This window comes from Vicugna pacos, chromosome 11 (assembly GCF_048564905.1).
Source record: "Vicugna pacos chromosome 11, VicPac4, whole genome shotgun sequence".
Classification (NCBI taxonomy): Eukaryota; Metazoa; Chordata; class Mammalia; order Artiodactyla; family Camelidae; genus Vicugna; species Vicugna pacos.
The window spans coordinates 66,804,647-66,823,436 of NC_132997.1; the positions used below are offsets into that span (position 1 = coordinate 66,804,647).

An 18,790-nucleotide genomic window follows, 5' to 3' on the forward strand; every position below is an offset into this window, starting at 1 on the left:
GATAGAAAGATGATTAGACTTTCTTTCCCCTTTTATGGACAAGGATACATTTTGGTTATACCACTGAAAATATCCTAATAATTAAACAACCTCTTTATGCTAGGGTGGAAGATACAAGGTTAAACTATATTAAGGACTAATCTTTAAGGAGTTCTAATTCCATAGGGAATAGACTCTGATGTGGATCCAGATATCATATGCTTAATCCCCGTTTGTTAAATATCTATCGTGCTCTTTTCTTTGCCATACTGTAAGTTTTAAGATTCTCAAGCCTCCTCTAGTGTCCAATTAATCTGATAACTTTGAGAATGCATCTAACAATAAGACTCTCAGAAAGAGAAGGAGAAAATATTCCCTTGAACTGCAGAAGAGCACATATTGTCCCATACTGTAAAGCCAGTTCTGATAAAGTAAAGAACTAAGGACATTCACAAAAGTAATCACTCCTGTATCTTATCCAACATAAAGACCTATAAAAACTACATCATCTTATTCTAACCTTCTTCTGTTTGACAGAAGAGCCATTTAAGACACCTGAACTTCTGAGTGTATTGCTATATCCTGTGAAGAGAACCTTATAATTGCTAGAAATCTGTAATTCTGATTGGTGGACTTATGTAATAATTTCTTGCTCAAATAATAACATTTAAATTGGCTTCTCTTGTCTGAAAAGTATAAATGCTTGCAGGATTTCTTTACTAAGCATGAAGAACTTCATAATGTCCTTCTTTCCCCTTTATATTTAAAACAGTAATACATCCATGATTCCGCTGCATTCCTATTCAAGAGTTTGAGAGTCTTCGTCTCATTTAAATTCACAGTGTTAAGTGCTATGATAGAGGTTAAACTAAGAATCATAGTTGTCAAGAGGAAATAACAGTTCTGTTTAAGAATGAGGACCTGAGAAAGCTTCACATAGGAGACTGACATTTAAGATGCTGTGGTGGAGCAGTAAAATTTCTGCAAGCAAAAAAGAGGAGAAAGGGTGGGGGAGAGAGCATTTCTGGTGGAACAAGCTGAAATGCCTAGAAAACATAAAGTACCATATGTTGCCCATTTTCTACTGTACAGCACAGGGAACTGTATTCAATTTCTTGTAATAAGCTACAATGGAAAAGAATCTGAAAATATGTGTGTGTGTGTGTGTGTATATCTATATATCTATATATCTGAATTGCTTTGCCATACACCTGAAACTAACATTGTAAATCAACTACACTTCAATTAAAAAATAAAATAAAATAAAAAAAGATTTGATCTTCCAACCTAAAAGAAAAGGAAAAAAAGAATATTGCCCATTTCAATGTGGCAAGGGGTGGGAGTTGGTTACTGAATGAAGCCGAAAGCATTAACTGGATCAGATCAAATGCTGTAGTAAGTATTTTGGGACTTTTAAAAGTGTAAATTGTGATTTGGGGGGGTGGGTTTAGCTCAGTGATAGAGCATATGGTGAGCATGCATGAGGTCCTGGGTTCAAGCCTCAGTATCTCCAAAAAAGAAAAAAAAATATATAGTGATTTGCCATCAGATGTTTGCGAGTAGAGGAGTAACATGATTAGCTGTTTATTTAGAATGTAAACAGCAGCTGGATGGAAGATATATTGAAGGAGGGAAAACCCGGAAGCTACCTGACTAGTCTCTGTGAAACATACAAAAGCAGTAGCAATGGAATGATAAAAGAACAAGATTTTAAAAGACATTTTAGATGTGTAATCCTCTAGAAATAGAGAATGAAGAAGAGAAAAGGGTTGAATACACCTACAGGGTTGGTTACTGAAAGGGGTTGCAGCATCTCTCTCTTTCAAAACTTATACTTGTAATATTTGCACTATATACTTATGGACTGTGTCAGAGGTGAAAGGGGAGTGAACTGAATAATTGCTTGAAGTTTTCCCTAATTCTGTCACCTGTGATTAGAAACCTAGGGTCATAATCAACAACAATTAAAATATCCTATACTCTATCTCTTTTCTCTGAGACCATGCCAACATTTCTACCCTGGAGGACTCTAATATTCTTGCCCTGGAATGCCCATCTTCCTCTATAGTGACTTCCAAATTTGCTCATAGCCAGAATGTATCTATATGAATATGCAACCACTTTTTTACATATGCAAAATGAGATTTGGCTTTACCGAGGTTCAATAATTGAACATTGTAAGATGCTTCTATAACTCCTTCATTCTTTTTTTTTGAATCAATGATTCCCATCCTCTGAGTCATTTCTCTTTAATTCTAATTTTATTATTTTTCTTTGTCTTTAAGTTTCACTCACTTTTATGGTAAACACTTTTGTTAATATTTTTCATGAAGGATGAATTATGAAAATAAATGATACAAAGTAAGCCACTGATGTGTTACATCATTGGGATAAATGATGCTAGGTAATTTTAGAGTTTCAGTTTGATAAAAGAGGCTCATTCAAGAGATAAGTCTTAGCATTAAGGTGTTCCAAATTGTTATATATTCAGGTTTAATTTTAGAAAAGTTATGTTTATGGAATATGCATCACCAAATAAATTGATAAATTACCTTCATCTCCAGTCAACCACATTATATCATTTTCCAAAAGATGAATTTTAATGGAATGCAGGAAGCTTTATTCTCTGAGTTATCTGTAATACTTGTTACCAGAGCCAGAGCTTGTCAGCATTTTCATTATAGATTCCGAACTATCAATAAAAATTAAAAAGTCAACGTCAATTTACAAAAGAAGAAGAGGAAAATATGTGTATTCCTACATATTTTGGAGTCATTCTAAAAAAGAAAATAATTTTCTCTGCAAAGGCAAGGCTAAATTGGATATTCTGAATGCATATTGTTGAGATAATATGGTCCTAGAAGCTGAGAGGACATATTGAATGATTATTTAGCACAGAAGATTTATCTTTAAGGAAGTCTTGAAATAAGAATATGTAATTACTTTTTATTTTAATCTTTGCTGAATGGATTTTACCAAATTTCATTCACACAAACACTATCTTACCCAAAATGTATGCAACACACTTTATGAGGCAGGTAATGTGTTAGGTATAGGAAATACAGAAGTGGACGAGGGAGAAGATCTCTCCATCTGTGAAGTTTAAATTCCAGGGGAGGAGAGAGACATCCAATATATAATCTCTAATTCATTTATATTTATTTATCGAAAGATATTTATTGAGGTTCTATCATTTCTATCATGTTTCAGGCATTGTTTCAGGCACTGGGACTACAGCAATGTACAAAACTGATAAAAATCCCTGCCCTCATGGAGTTTAACTTCTACTTGTGGTAAGTAATACAGAGGTAGATGCAGACTGCTACAGGAACTCGTTCAACATAAGTCCAATAGTGGATCTAAACATTTGCTCAAATATCTCCTGGAAAAGGCTGGGAAACTGACCCCTGCTATGTTTCCTCAGCAGCGTGCTCAGGCTGTAGTAAATTACAGAGCTTGAGAGTAATGGAGTAGGGCTTTGTTCGTACCTAAAGTCCTTGTACCTTGCAATTATATTTTTTGCAGTGTGTAACCACCGCATTGATGAGGTGCACTTGGTCAGTTAAGAATCTCTTACACAAATCTAGACTGGGCTACATGGAAGAATATGCCAGCAATAGATGTATATATGTATGTATGTATGGCTAGACTTGGAGAGATTTCTCTGCTTCCAGAGCATCAGATAGGACCCTCACTAAACAGGCATTATTATCTGCAAGTATACATCCTCTAGGGGGGCATTTGAGATTAGGAAGTTACACATCTTGGTTTGTTTTGGGAAATGTTGCCCATGTATTTTAATTGTGTTGACTTTCTTCTGTGTCTTTCAGATAAATAAACTCTTTTGTTTGTCTAAGCTGTATCCGTGCCTGATGTTTCCATCCATCTAAACCTACTATCGAGATGGTCAATTTAATAGATGTGCAGCTTAAGGTAGATTTAACAAATAGGACATATTGCCTAGACTTTTCACACTATTTTAAAAGTGATAATATAAATTATAAGAAAACTTTTTAAAAACTTTCCAATTTAGGCATTGCATCCTGGGGCCATTCACTATCGGGGCCATGGAACACGGATATCTCCAGTTCAGGTCATCCTTTTCACTATAAAGGCTCATCAGAGGGCAAGAACAGAATCTTATCTGCATGGAGTACGCAGCTGCTTTGGTGGGTGGTTTGAGGGAAGCTGAACACTGCTTTTAACCAATAATTCTCCCACCATTACTTCTCACTCAGGATTTAAATTTAATATATGGTAGGTGTTTTAGTTTGGGGTTCCCCTAAAGCAGAGCATTCAGCAAGGACTTAGGAGAAGACATTGAGGGTGATCCTAGGAATCAGAAGTGAGGGAGTGGAAGGAGTGAGACAGGGAAGAGAGAAAAGCTCCCCAAAGGATAATACAGTGAGCTGGTTACCACTGTGGGCAACTGGAGCTCAGTCCCAGGGGGCCCCTCTGATGAACTGCATAGAATTGCCCGGAACAACTCACCAAAGGACAGGAAGGCAGGGACATTTATCTGCTGACTCTTATCCCCATTGGTTGCCAGTTGCCTCCAGAGTGATTGACTCCCCCAAGCCCCAGAACTGAGCCTGCAGGCTATGAGCAGCTTTCCCATGTTTCAAAGAAAGCCTAAGACAGAACAGCAAGGGTAGCCACGGTATAAATTTGAAGTGGACACTGACAATGTGCATGGAATTGACTACCATGCTGTACTAAAAAAGTCTGATGGGCTGAGGAATGTTGCACATGGCACCAAAAGCATCTGCTATAGTCAGACAGAAACCCTTTTCTCATTTTCCGAGAACTGGAACACACTGACCTTCCTTAATGGGAAATGGCACACAAAAAGTCCTGTATAACTGGTGAGACATTTGATGGTATGCTTCCAAATGGGAAAAGATAAACTTTTTTAGCATAATGATGCAGAGAAAATATGCTGAGATGACCGGTTTGGCAATATGAATGGATCTGAGCATCTTGTAGATGTTCTTCCTTCAGGATTTTGGAAGGAGCTTGAGAATACTGCCATTACAAGACAAATAAGCAAAAATTTAGTGGTTTAAGACACCATCAATTTGTTCTCTTACAGTTCTGGAATTCAGAAATCCATTACTAATTAAACTGAGGTAACATTAAAGTATTGTCAGGGCTGGTTCTTTCTGGAGGCACAGGAAGGAAAATCTATTTCCTTGATTTTTTTCAGCTTCTAGTGGCCTCCTGTATTTCTTTGCTTGTGGCCCCTACGTCCATATTCAAAGAAAGCATCATGTTACATTTTCTTCCTCCAGCATCACATAGCCTTATTCTCTGACTTGAACTTTTCCTTTGACTGTCATAAGAAGTGTTGTGATTACATCAATCCACCCAACAATCCAAAACAGTTCCCAATTCAAGGTTCTTAATCACATCTGCAAAATCCCTTTTGCCATGTAAAGTAAAATTCACAGGTTCTGAAGGATTAGGACACAGACATCTTGAGGAAAGTTTATTCATCCTACCTCACTATCCTTCATATATTTCATATGGATAGGTTTAAATTTTAGAAAATGCAGTGTTTTTACTAGAATTGAGGTGTTCTATAAGCCAGCTATATCTAATTTTTATCCTTTCATCATGATGTATTGATGTGGTTTGTTGGTATAACCGGAAACTTATGTAAATGTCTTACCATTTCTTCATTATAATTATAAGGTTATCTACATGTTTTATTACCTGACAGATGAGAGAATGTGTTTCTGCAGTTAGCTTCCTTTTGGGGGGGACATTTGTCTAATTTGTCATCTTGAAGCACATCTTGAAATACAATGTTGGACTGTCATTTAAATGGTTACTGTGTGTGATCCGTGGTGCTAATTAGCTATTAAACTCCCCTCCCCCAGGGAAATCCCACATGATGATTGGCCCTCCTTTTGCTTAATACAGTTCTTTTTTTTTTCCAGAACTGTTGGGAAAAACTCACATATGGTTTGCTCTTTTTGTTCATACTAACAGAAACAGGAACATGCCTCTTCTTCATGAATGAATATACTTAATAGAAATAGATATTTATTATTATTATATATTAATAAATGTATTATATAATAAACATTTTCCCAGTTACTAAAATTAACAAAAGCTAAATATAACCTATCCTATTCATCCTTTTAATATTTATAACTATCATTTTTGTACCTTGTATACATTTTCCTTTGGGGCATCATTAGAAACTTACAGTCTTTCAAGAATTCAATGAGTTCTAATTTAACACAATTATTATAATTTTTTAATCAATGCAGCTCAACTTGGTTAGAGGGAACCCCCTCAATTTGACTTCTTCCGCTTTTTTAAGAGTTGCTTCTAATGATCCTGAAAACATCCTGGCTTGTTTAAAAAACAAACAGGAATTTCTGGAGGCTTCTGGATTTTTTTCCTGCTGTAGGACATGAATTAATTATTCTCAAAAGTCTTGGTTTCCTCTAATAAGAATAATAATAGAGATCAAAATATGGGCTCCAGAAGTGGATATATAAGTGTTGATGATAAGCAACAGTGCTGCCTCTGTGGATGCTCTGGACTGCCACAGTAAAGATTTCATGGTTCACATTGGTAGTTTCAATTTAACACATTCTGTCATTGTACTTTACTTATTGGTGTATGGTTTCATCAATCACTAAGACTTTCCCCACACTGACATTTGTAAACAAAACAAAATAAAAGCCAGCAGTGGGATATCATTTTTCACCTCCCACACTGGCAAAGATTAAAAAGATGGATGATACTCAGCATTGATCAGAGCGAAAGGAAACAAGACATGGTGGCAGTGTAAACTGGTATAACATTTTTAAAGAACAACTTGGTAACATCTATTGACAGTGAAATACTCATTGACTTAGAAATTCCATGTTAAGAAATTTACCTTACACATAAACTCATATACAAGTATGTATGATCACTGCAACATTGCTTGAGGTAGTGTGTAACAGGATACCATCTAAATGTCACCATAAAGGGGTTTGTTAAATAATTTATATTGGTACAACCATACAATGAAATGCTATGGAACCACTAAAAAGAATGAAGCTAGAGAAAGAAAAGTACCATATGATATCACTTAAATGTGGAATCTGGAAAAAAAAGCAAACGAAGTTATTTACAAAACAGAAACAGACTCAACAGACATAGAAAACCTATGGTTACCAGGGGGAGGAAGAGGGTGGGAAGGGATAAACTGGGAGTTCGAGATTTGCAGATACTACTATATATAAAATAGATAAACAACAAGCTTATACTGTATAACACAGGGAACTATATTCAATATCTTGTAGTTACTTACTGCGAAAAACAGTATGAAAAGAAATAATATGTATGTTCACATATAACTGAAGCATTATGCTGTACACCAGAAATTGACACAACATTGTAAGCTGACCATAGTTCAATAAAAAATATATATTAAAAAAAAGAATGAAGCTATATATGTGCTCCCATGGAAAAATACCTAAGATACATTTTTGGATGAGAAAGTAAGCTAAGAAAAATAAGTTTAGTTAGATCCTTTCTCTGTGTGTGTATACATATATACACATACATTTTTTGCATTCTAATAGCAAATGCCTGGATGTATAAGAAACAATGGTTTTACCTCTGGAAATCTGAATAGGGGAGATTAGAGAGAGGAAGACTTTTACTCTTCACTTTATGTGGGAGCCCATGATTGGGTTAACAAATTGTAACAATCCCAGCCGATTATCTCCTTGAAGATGTGCTTAGTAACTGCCTTGAGGTTTTAGCAATGACCAAGGCCCCTGGCTATAAACGCTGGGCGTGCCTGCTGTTAGTCTTCTATCCCCAAGACAGCCTTGGGCTGGAATGTAAACAACTTATAAAAAGCTGCAGACTCAGAGGTGAGAAGGCTGGTTAGCCAATGACGGGTAAGATCCCCTGAGGGGGGGCAACATAAGACAGGCACAGCCGCCAGAGTCCAAGTTATTAAGCAGCTGATTCTCATACGTTCCGCCCTGGTAAGCTGAAAGGCTCAACACGAACATGATTCACCAAAAGGGTCTTCTGACCTTGAGCCAAACACTAACAATAAACAAAGCTTTTGTACTCATTGTGATCCCACCCTGTCCTTCCCTAAGTTCCTGCATTCCTCTTTTGACTGTACTTGATAAATATGAGAGATTTGAGAGGCTCGTGGAGTTGGCTCCTGACTCCCTCTCGCTCTCTTGACTTCTCCACAGTCTTGAGTAATTCATTCCGTCTCGGTGGGACTTCTGCTGGCCAGAACCCACGACTGGTGACGAACCCACAACTTTATAATCTTTTATACCAATATCAAACTTTAAAAAATACTGTCAATATTATTGCAGAAAAAATAACTTTATTTCTGTGCTCATTAGTTAATATGGACTAAATCTGGATTGAGTTTAACCTTTGTTTTTCTCTGTTATTGACAAAGAATTCTTTCTCCCAGTAGTTTTTTCCAATGATATTATTCTCTACATTGAGTTTTTGCTGAGCTTCATTTCCCCTATTTATAGTGTCAGTACCTGGTAAGAAGATAAATTTCCTTATCAATGAATTTGATTCAATTAAAGGTTGTATAGCGATCTCATCAGGTCCTGTATGAACAGTCGCTACATCTAACGATAGTGAAATGGAGGTTGCATGGTCTACTAATGACAATTTCTTGAGGGGGAAAAGTAAGTTTTATTACACAATAGAAGCCCTTTGCAGGCTGCCTTCATTTTGCTGCTTGGATGGCTATTTTTATCCAGCAGAAGTAATCAAAATAAACTAATTATAACAACTCCACGGTTAATTAAATTTTTAGAGATTTTCAGAGAATAATATTTATGTCAAAGTCATGCATTTTGTATATCAAATACATTTTAACACACAGAGAAAACTGAAGAAATATATGATCTGAGAAAACAAGGTTGCTATTAAGTCTTACTTCTTTTGATACCTCTCCTCAGGGATTTCTCATTTATGCAACTCATTTTTAACTGTTCATTCATTCATTCCTTTATTCATCAAATAGAGTATTTATCAAAATAAATATTATTATCAGGACTGGACTAAGAACTGGGGGTATATATCTGTAATATGTAGTATCTGTAAAAAAAAAACCTAGTGTTTACATTTATAAAAAGATGAAACAAACAATAGAGGGTGAATCTGTAGATAAAAAAAAGACTTAAAAGAGTGACAATTAATTTCAAGATGTGGACCTTGTCTGTATCCTGATTCAAGAAAACACATTTAAAAAATGATGAGAGAATTAGAAATTTGAATTTTGCCTAGACACTTGATGACACGAATCACACATTTTTAGGTGTGATAATGGCATTCTGGTTTTGTTATAAAAAGGAGTCATTTTAGGAACACATACTGAAATATTTACAAATAAGATCACATGATGCCTGGCCCTTCCTTCAAAATAATAAGAAGGTATGGGGAATAGGTAGGGGAAAGATTGGCCATAGGTTCATGGTTACTGGGGCAGGGTGAAAGTATATGAGGGGTTTTTTTTAATTCTGTTTCTTTCAACGATTTAAAAAAGAATTTTTAAATCAGCTCTCCTTCCCAAGGAAAAAAAAGTACAGACGTTTGTCCATGCCTTCTGGGAGTTTTCAGTCTTGGAGAGAAAGTAAAATTCACTGAGTAACTAAAAGATGATGTGTGTTATACAATGTGGATGCAGGGTGACATTAGACCTTGCAAATGAGCAAGCTATCTGGAGGTGGAAGGAGGAGGTAGCTGAAAGTTTCTTCCATAAAGTTTGGTTGAAGCTAAAAGATAAGAGGTGGGATGGAATTGTGGGAGGGAAGAAATAGAGGTATATGCCAGACAGAAAGCAGCATGTTCACAGGTCTGGAGAAGTGTCTGGTATGCATGTAACTTATACTCTGTACAAGCCAAAATAGGATATAAAATTAAAACGTCAGCAGAGTATTTTGTTTATATATGTCATTGCATTTATCTGAACATGAAACAGGTATAACCACATTACCTTTTGCTATGTCACTGCCTACTATGTACAACTAAATTCAATGAGCTTTCTTTCAGTCTCAGAGATATGAAAAAAACAACACATGGTCGCTTCCTTCATAAACCTTACAATCTAATGGCAGAGACAGATATATCCATATCTCTCTATACTTTATCAAAGTGAAATATGACAAGATCTCTACTAACAGAATAAACTGAAAACTGTGGGGATATAGAGGAGGAGTCATTAGTTCTGCCTATTAGAATAGCAAAAGGCTCCTAGAAGAGCACGCCACTGAAGCTGGGTTTTAAAAGTTAAGTTGGACTTAGGCAGAGAAGAGGAAAGACAGGGCATCTAACCAAAAGGAACAGCTTGAGCACAGGCTCAGAAGCATAAAGTGCATATTATGTCTGAAGAGTCACAGGTAAATGATATAGTTCAAACAGGATTAAAATAAAATTTAAAACATCTCTTTATTGCTGTGATAACATGTCACATGTATACTTGCATTTTTCAAGCTCTTCACAAATAAATACATGTTTGCTGGTTTCAGTCACAAGCATTTCAGGAAAGGAAATGCCTCAGTAGATGAATACAGATAATGCAGAGCAGTGGATAAAAATAGAAGTTGGATCAGGACATGTTTCACCTCCTTATTAATCTAAGAAATTGATAACAGGTATAACTGAAGCACCAAGAATCAAACCAAGCTTTTGATAAATGGATTTGGCCATTTTCAAGGTAACTGATCTTCCTTGCTGACTCTTCTGTCTACCTCAAGTTTTGGTAGTTCTGGGCTTTGTCCCAAATTCTCTTTTCAATTTTTAAAATTATGTTACTTTCTTTTTTCATGGCCTCAAATATAAATTTATGGTTCTATATTTATCAATAACTCAAACCTTACATGAACTCCAGACCCATAAATCCAAGTGCTTTCATGCCATCCTGACTTGAATGTCACACAAATTTAAGATATACAAAGCTGCACTCTTGTTCTTTCCCATCAGTCCTGCCTCCCCTCCAGTCTTCCACATCTTGGTCAACAACACCACACTGTTACTCAACACCACCACACTCTTAATCGGATGTTCAAGCCAGAATGGAGAAATTATTCCTAACTCTTCCCTCTTCCTCACTGTATACAAACACTCACTAAGACTTTTTAGTACTACCCAAAATCTTAAATCTCTCCACTTCTATTCTTTACTGCTGTCACCCTAATAAAAATCACCATCTTTTATTGCAACATTCCAGCTTCCACTATTGTCCCATTGATGAATTCTCCACTTTAGAACATCAAGATTCAAGAATTCCTATGATTAGAACTCATTAGTATCTTCTCTTTGCTCTTTGATATAATGCAAAAATCCTTAATAAGCTAATGGTTTTCTGCAAGATCTGATCCTTGCCTCTCTCTCTCGTCTCATTTTGAATCATTTGTGTTACAGTTTCTATTGGATTTTAGGTTCTTGAACATGTCAAGATCTTTTCCAGTTCACAAACTTTACACTTGTTCTTTTCTGCCTGGAAAGTTCTTTTCCACTCTCTTGGCTAGTTATCTCCTTTAGACTAAGCATTAGTTGGGACATAGAAAGCAAAAACCTGCTCTATTACTCATCAGGTTGTAATAATAAAAGTGGATAAAGCCAGCTGCAAAGTTTATAGGAAACTATTTCTTCCAAGGACATGCCAAAGTGTCATAACAACCATCTTCTTTCAGTGGTTACTGTCTTTTTACTTGTTAAGAAACTTTGTTCTTTAAAACCATAGACTATCAGAAAGTTTGTTGTTTAAAACTAGTTATCATAAGAATAAAACATTCCACTCTTGTCTGGAGATTCTAAGATACTTTGATACAGAGAAGCAGGTTCCATTTCCAACTGGGTACAGGGCTCCAGACAAAGGGCTTCTGGAAACAACACTCCACATCTATGTGAACTTTGTAGTTTTCAAGGAACTAGGATCCTTCCCAGACTTGATGTTGACCTCTGATTTGCTTTGAGTCTATCCAAACACTACTTCATTTAAATTTTACCCAATCTCCACTCTAACCCAAAATCCTATAATAACTTTATCTTTTCCTTGTTTGGTCAGATGCCTCACAGTTCTGTGTGTGATCTCCCTCATTGCAATGAGTTAATAAATATGACCTTGTTAGACGATAGTTAGTCCCTTGTATTTAGACTGATTGGGCTAGGACAAATGATACTTCTTCAAAGAGGTCTTCTCTGAAGTTCCCAAGATAAAACAGATGTTATTAATCTACTCTATGATAAGTCCCTTCTGATTTTCCTTCATAGTATATTATATCCTTTAAGATTCCAAAGCAATGTAATGATTCAATCAAAATATCTGGTTAAAAATATTAACCAGTTGTATTTTTTCTACTTCACTGAGAATTTTGTAAAGTTGAGAGCACTCTAAATGTCCAGTACTTGGAAACATTAAGTTTTGTCCAATTTGCAAAAGTTTTTAAACAACTTTAAAAAACGTTGCCTAAAATGGTCATACTACCCAAAGCAATATACAGATTTAATGCAATCCCTGTCAAGTTACCCAGGACATTTTTCACAGAACTAGAATAAATAATCCTAAAATTTATATGGAATCACAAAAGACCCAGAATTGCCAAAGCAATACTGAAGAAAAAGAATGAAGCTGGAGGAATAAACCCCTAGACTTCAGACAATACTGCAGAGCTATAGTAATCAAAACAGCATGGTATTGGTACAAAAACAGGCGTATGGATCAATGGAATAGAATAGAGATCCCAAAAATAAACCCACAAACTTCTGGTCAATTAATCTTGACAAAGGAAGCAAGAACATACAATAGTAAAGAAAGTCTCTTCAGCAAATGGTTTTGGGAAAACTGGATAGCTGCATGTAAATCAATGAAGTTAGAATACTCCCTCACACCATACACAAAAATAAACTCAAAAAGGCTTAAAGACTTCAACATAAGACAAAACATTATAAACCTCTTAGAAAAAAACATAGGCAAAACATTATCTGACATAAATCTCAGCAATGTTCTCCTAGGCAGTCTACCCAGGTAATAGAAATAGAAGCAAAAATAAACAAATGGGACCTAATTAAACTTATAAGCTTTTGCACAGCAAAGGAAACCATAAGCAAAACAAAATGACAACCTACAGAATGGAAAAAACTTTTGCAAAAGATGAGACTGACAAGGGCTTAATTTCCAGAATATATAAACAGCTCATACAACTTCATAAGAAAAAAACAAATAACACAATCCAAAACTGAGCAGAAGATCTAAACAAGCAATTCTCCATTGAAGACATACAAATGGCCAATAGGCACATGAAAAAATGCTCAATCACTAATTATCAGAGAAATACAAATCAAAACTACAATGAGGTATCATCTCACACCAGTCAGAATGGCCATCATTCAAAAGTCCACAAACAACAAATGCTGGAGAGGGTGTGGAGAAAAGGAAACCCTCCTACACTGCTGGTGGGAATGTAGTTTGGTGCAGCCATTATGGAAAACAGTATGGAGATTCCCCAAAAGACTGAAAATCGACTTACCATATGACCCAGCAATCCCACTCCTGGGCATATATCCAGAGAGAACCTTAATTCAAGAAAATACATGCACCCCAATGTTCATAGCAGTATTATTTACAATAGCCAAGATATGGAAGCAACCTAAATGTCCATCAATAGATAACTGAATAAAGAAGATGTGGTATATTTATACAATGGAATACTACTCAGCCATAAAAAATAATAAAATAATGCCATTTGCAACAACATGGATGGACCTGGAGATTGTCATTCTAATGAAGTAAACCAGAAAGAGAAAGAAAATTACCATATGATATCACTTATATGTGAAATCTAAAAAAAAAATGAAAATAGAAACAGACTCACAGATACAGAAAACAAATTTATGGTTACTGTGGGGAAAGGGGTGGGAAGGGATACATTGGGAGTTTGAGATTTGCAGATACTATTACATATAAACTAGATAAACAACTAGTTTATACTGCATAGCACAAGGAACTATATTCAATATCTTGTAGTAACTTATGGTGAAAAAGAATATGAAAATGAATATTTGTAAGTTCATGTATGACTGAAGCATTATGCTGTACACCAGAAACTGACACAACATTGTAAACTGACTACACTTCAATTTTATATACATATATATATAAAACATTGCCAAATAAACAAAGCAGGTTTGACAGACTAAAAATGAATTAAAAAGATAAAAACTGAAATGGTAGAAAATAATTTTAATTCATTCTTTTTGTTGTTACTTTCTTTATATGTACCCCCCTACATTATGAAGACAAGGCATATCAGTACAATAGAAAAGCAAAAAGAATATAATGGATACCATAATTCTACCTATCCATAGGTAATAGAACTTAACACTTTGGTGCTGTGTCTTTCCAAAATACAGACTGTCTTCTTCTGAACACAACTATCTTTTATCCTAAACAGCCATGTTACTCCTGTCACTGTAGCATTAATGTTATTAGTTTCTAAGCTCCAAAGTCTGAGGGAGGAAAGGGAAGGCTGAACGCCCTAAAGTGAGCATAGTAGAAAGAGTAAAATGACCGAAATGAAACTTCCTGCTTCGCAATTTGGCTTGGGTTAATCCTGAGGCCTAAAAACTACCATGTAGCCACTCAGTAACTGTCAAATAAATGAAAAAAATGTATCAACATCAGAATCAGTTTAACATATATCTATTTAATGTTCAGTGTCTCATAAGGATGTTATTTCTAACTTCAGGATAAAACTTCAATACAGTTTTTAGCTCTTGACATTGGGCAATGTGGGCACATATTTATCTAATCCGTGGCACCTTTCCTTTCTGACAAGTTTCTACTCTGCTGGACCACCATATCTGAAACGACCACTCTGAGGCGACTACCGCCTTATCGCTTTACACTTTTCTCACATCCTCTATCCTGTGACGGACATTTACTATTTGGTTTAATCCTACAGGCTCATTATTGCTTATGTGAAAAAGAGATATCTTATCACTGGGATTTGGTCTGAGGGCAGAAACTCCACCACAATCTTTGGCCCAAATATTGAGTTGAGAAATACCTTTAAAAAAAAAACACCAGCCACCCTCATCTACACCCCAAATTATGAGATGTTTATATATATTCTCCTTTAAAAATTTGGATGTCTTAAAAATTGTTTTATTGTAGTCACATGTAAAACAGAGAGGATAAATAAAAGTAGCCCAGAATTAAGCACCACTGTTTCTTCCTTCAGAGACTGTCCTCTAGATTTCCTAGTGTTTGCAAAATGTATATTTAAAATATACATTAGATATTCCAGTTACATGAACAATAACAATTATAAAAAACTGCACTAGGTAACACTTGTGCCTAATGTGTAATGTAGCAATCAATGTTCATTATGAAAAAGTTTTAATACAGAGGAGAACATTTTTTTCCAGAAGTTTTAAGAAAATTAATTCTTTTAAGAACAACTAACGTATCTGAAAGTTTGACATTCAAACAAACACTCAACACAGAAATGGCTGGTTGCCTATGACTTTCCTAAACTCCCCATTTGAACTATGGTCAAGCTATCCTGAATAAGCTAACCTGAATACAGGGAACCCAGCCCAATCAAACATTTCTTTCTACCTTTCTTCTCTTCTCTCAGATTTTCATTCTGTTACTAATAACAACTACCCTTAATCTATCACAGGAAATATAAAAATAACTCAACTCCTGACTTGCCTGCTCTCTTTCAGCACGTGCATATTTACACCATCACTACATGACCTTAAACAAATTATTTAACTCCATAGAGCCTTGTTTTCTTACTTGTAAAAGGAGATAATGGCACCTACCTAAAAAGATTGTAAAGATTTTTTAAATAAAGTATGTAAAGCTTTTAACATAACGCTTTGTATTTGGCAAATGCATTGTAAATGGTAGTATTGTCTACATTATTATCTTCATCAAGGTAAACAACCTTTCCCAAACCTATAATCTTAACAAAGTAGTATAAAAATAGTGCTTGTGATGAAACTGTTTTAAGGAAAGGAAACAATGAGTATGGAAGTAAAATTAGTCATTGTATTAGTTTTGTTTTGCTCCTGCAACAAATTATGACAAACTCAATGGCTTAAAACAATACAAATTTATTATCTTGCAGGTCTAGAGATCAGAAGTTTAAAATGGGTTGGCTGGGCTGCTTTCTTTCTGGAGGCCCTATAGGAAGAATCCAATTCCTTGACTATTTCAGCTTCTAGAAGCTGCCCACATTCCTTGGTTTGTGGCCCCTGCACCACAATGACCTCTGCTTTTATCATCACAATACCGTATCTCCCTCTGCTTTAGTCATCACCTTTTTTTCACTATGACACTCTTGCCTTCCCTTGTAAGGACACTTGTGATTACACCAGATATTCCAGGACAATCTTCCCATCTCAGGATCCTTAACTTAATCACTCTGCAAAGTCCTTTTTGCCATATGAGGTCACAGGTTCCAGGGATTTGGATGTGAACATAGGGGCCATTATTTAGCCTGCCACAGTCATTAAAAAGAATCAGCCCATTTAACCTTCTAGGAACTGCCCTTAGATTTCTCTGGAATCTATAGAAAACTTTCTATTTTCTCATTTTCCACTAATGAAAATGATACCAGTTAATAAAAATGATGCTGTTTCTGATTCAACATATTGTTTTTCTCTTTTGGTCAAATATCAGTGTTTTGACAGAATTGTTTACTATAACTTTATAGCAAATATGTATTCTGCATTAATGGGTTAAATTAGGAAGCAAATAGCTATTCATAACAGTGATCCTCTGGGGGAATTATTTCACAGCCCCAAGCAATGCACTCATTAATTTGCAACACAAGCTATTTATTTCTCTTAATTGTGATAAAATAAATATAGCATAAAATTTGCCATTTTTACCATTTTTAAGTATGCAATGTAGTGACATTAATTATATTCACAATGTTGCACAACCATCACCTTTATTTTTAAAACTTGTTTGTCACCTAAAACAGAAACTCTGTACTCACCAAGCAATAACTCTCATTACCCTCTCCTCCTAGCCTCTTATAACCTTTAATCTACTTTCTATCTCTATAAATTTGCCTGTGTTAAATATTTACATGATACATTACATTTGTCCTTTTATTTCTGGCTTATTTCACTGTTTTCAAGGTTCAACCATGTTGTAGCATGTATAAATACTTCATTCTTTTTTATGACTGAATAATATTCCTTTGTGTGTATAATACTGCATTTTGTTTATCCATTTATCTGTTGATGGACACATGGGTTGTTTCCACTTATTGGCTATTGTAAATGATGCTGCTATTGGTATACAATAAACATTGGTGTTTAAGTATCAGTTCAAGTCTTTGTTTTCAATTCTTTTGGGTATATACCTAGGAGTGGAATTTCTGGATGATAAGGTAATTCTACGTTTAACTTTTTGAGGAATTGTCCAATTGGTTTCCACAGCAGTGTGCCATTTTATATTCCCACCAGCAACATACTAGGGTTTCACTTTCTCCACATTTTCACCAATACTAGTTATTTTCATTAAAAAAAGTAACCATCCTAGTAGATGTGACATGATATTTCATTGAGATTTTGATTTGCATCTCATGCAAATCATGTGTTTATTGACCACTTGTACATTTTTTTGTTGGAGGAATGTCTATTCAAGTTCTTTGCCCATTTTAAAAAATAGATTGTCTTTTTATTGTTGAGTTGTAGGATACTTAAATATTTTGGATTTTAGTCCCTTATCAGACATACGATTTGCAAATGTTTTCTCTCATTCCATGGGTTGTTTTCCATTCTCTTGATAGTGTCCTTGGATGTACAATAGTTTTTTATTACTATGAAGCCCAGTTTATCTATTGTTTCTTTTGTGGCTTGTGCTTTTGGTGTCATATTTAAGAAACCATTGTCAAATCCAAGTTCATGAACATTTTTCCCTATGTTTTCTTCTGATAGTTTTATAGCATATAATTTCTGAGTTTCATACCTTTTAAATTTAGGTCTTTTATTCATTTTGAGTTAATATTTGTATATAGTGTAAAGTAAGGGTCCATGCTTTTGAATGTGGCTATCCCAGCACCATTTGTTGAAAGACTGCCCTTTCCTCACTAAATGGTCTTGGTAACCTTGTCAAGAATCAACTGACCATAACAGATCTGAGGGTTATTTCTGGGCTTTTAATTCTATCCCATTGGTCCTTATGTCTACTCTTATACCAGTACCACATTGTTTTAATTATTGTACCTTTGTAGTGAATTTTGGTATGAGGAAGTGTGAGCTCTGCAACTTTTTTCTTCTTTTTCAGATTGTTTTGGCTATCCTGGGTCCCTTGAAATTTCATATGAATTTTAGGATGAATTCTTCCATTTCTGAAAAATGTGCTATTGGGATTTTGATAGTGATGCACTGAATCTGCATATTGTTTTGGGGTAATATTTTCATCTTAATAATATAAAGTATTCCCCATGAGCAAGGATGCCTTTCCATTTATTTAGTTTTTCTTTAATTTCTCTGAGAAATGTTTTATAGTTTTCAGTGTACAAGTCTTATGCCTCACTGGTCAAATTTATTCCTAAGTATTTCATTCTGTTGGATGCTATGATAAATGGAATTATTTCCTTAATTTCTTTTTTCTGATTTTTTATTGCTAGTATATATAGATTCAGCTGTTTTGTGTGTTGATTTTGTATCCCGCAACTTTGCTGAATTCATTAATTAGCTCTCAGAGGGGTGTGTGTGTGTGTGTGTGTGTGTGTGTGTATTCTTTATATAATCTGTGAATAGAGACACTTTTACT

General features: G+C 35.1%; 1 long non-coding RNA gene across 5 annotated transcripts in view; it reads right to left on the reverse strand.

Annotated features, from left to right (window-relative positions):
* LOC116282434 (uncharacterized) overlaps positions 1–18,790 on the reverse strand; it is an 85,455-nt gene that overhangs the window by 58,213 nt on the left and 8,452 nt on the right. For 3 of the 5 annotated variants that reach the window (XR_012077475.1, XR_012077471.1, XR_012077474.1), the window contains one exon: positions 2,532–2,671. The exons of the other annotated variants lie outside the window; for them this stretch is intronic. This is a non-coding gene — a long non-coding RNA (uncharacterized lncRNA). The remainder of the gene's footprint in view (positions 1–2,531; positions 2,672–18,790) is intronic. 5 annotated transcript variants of the gene reach the window in all.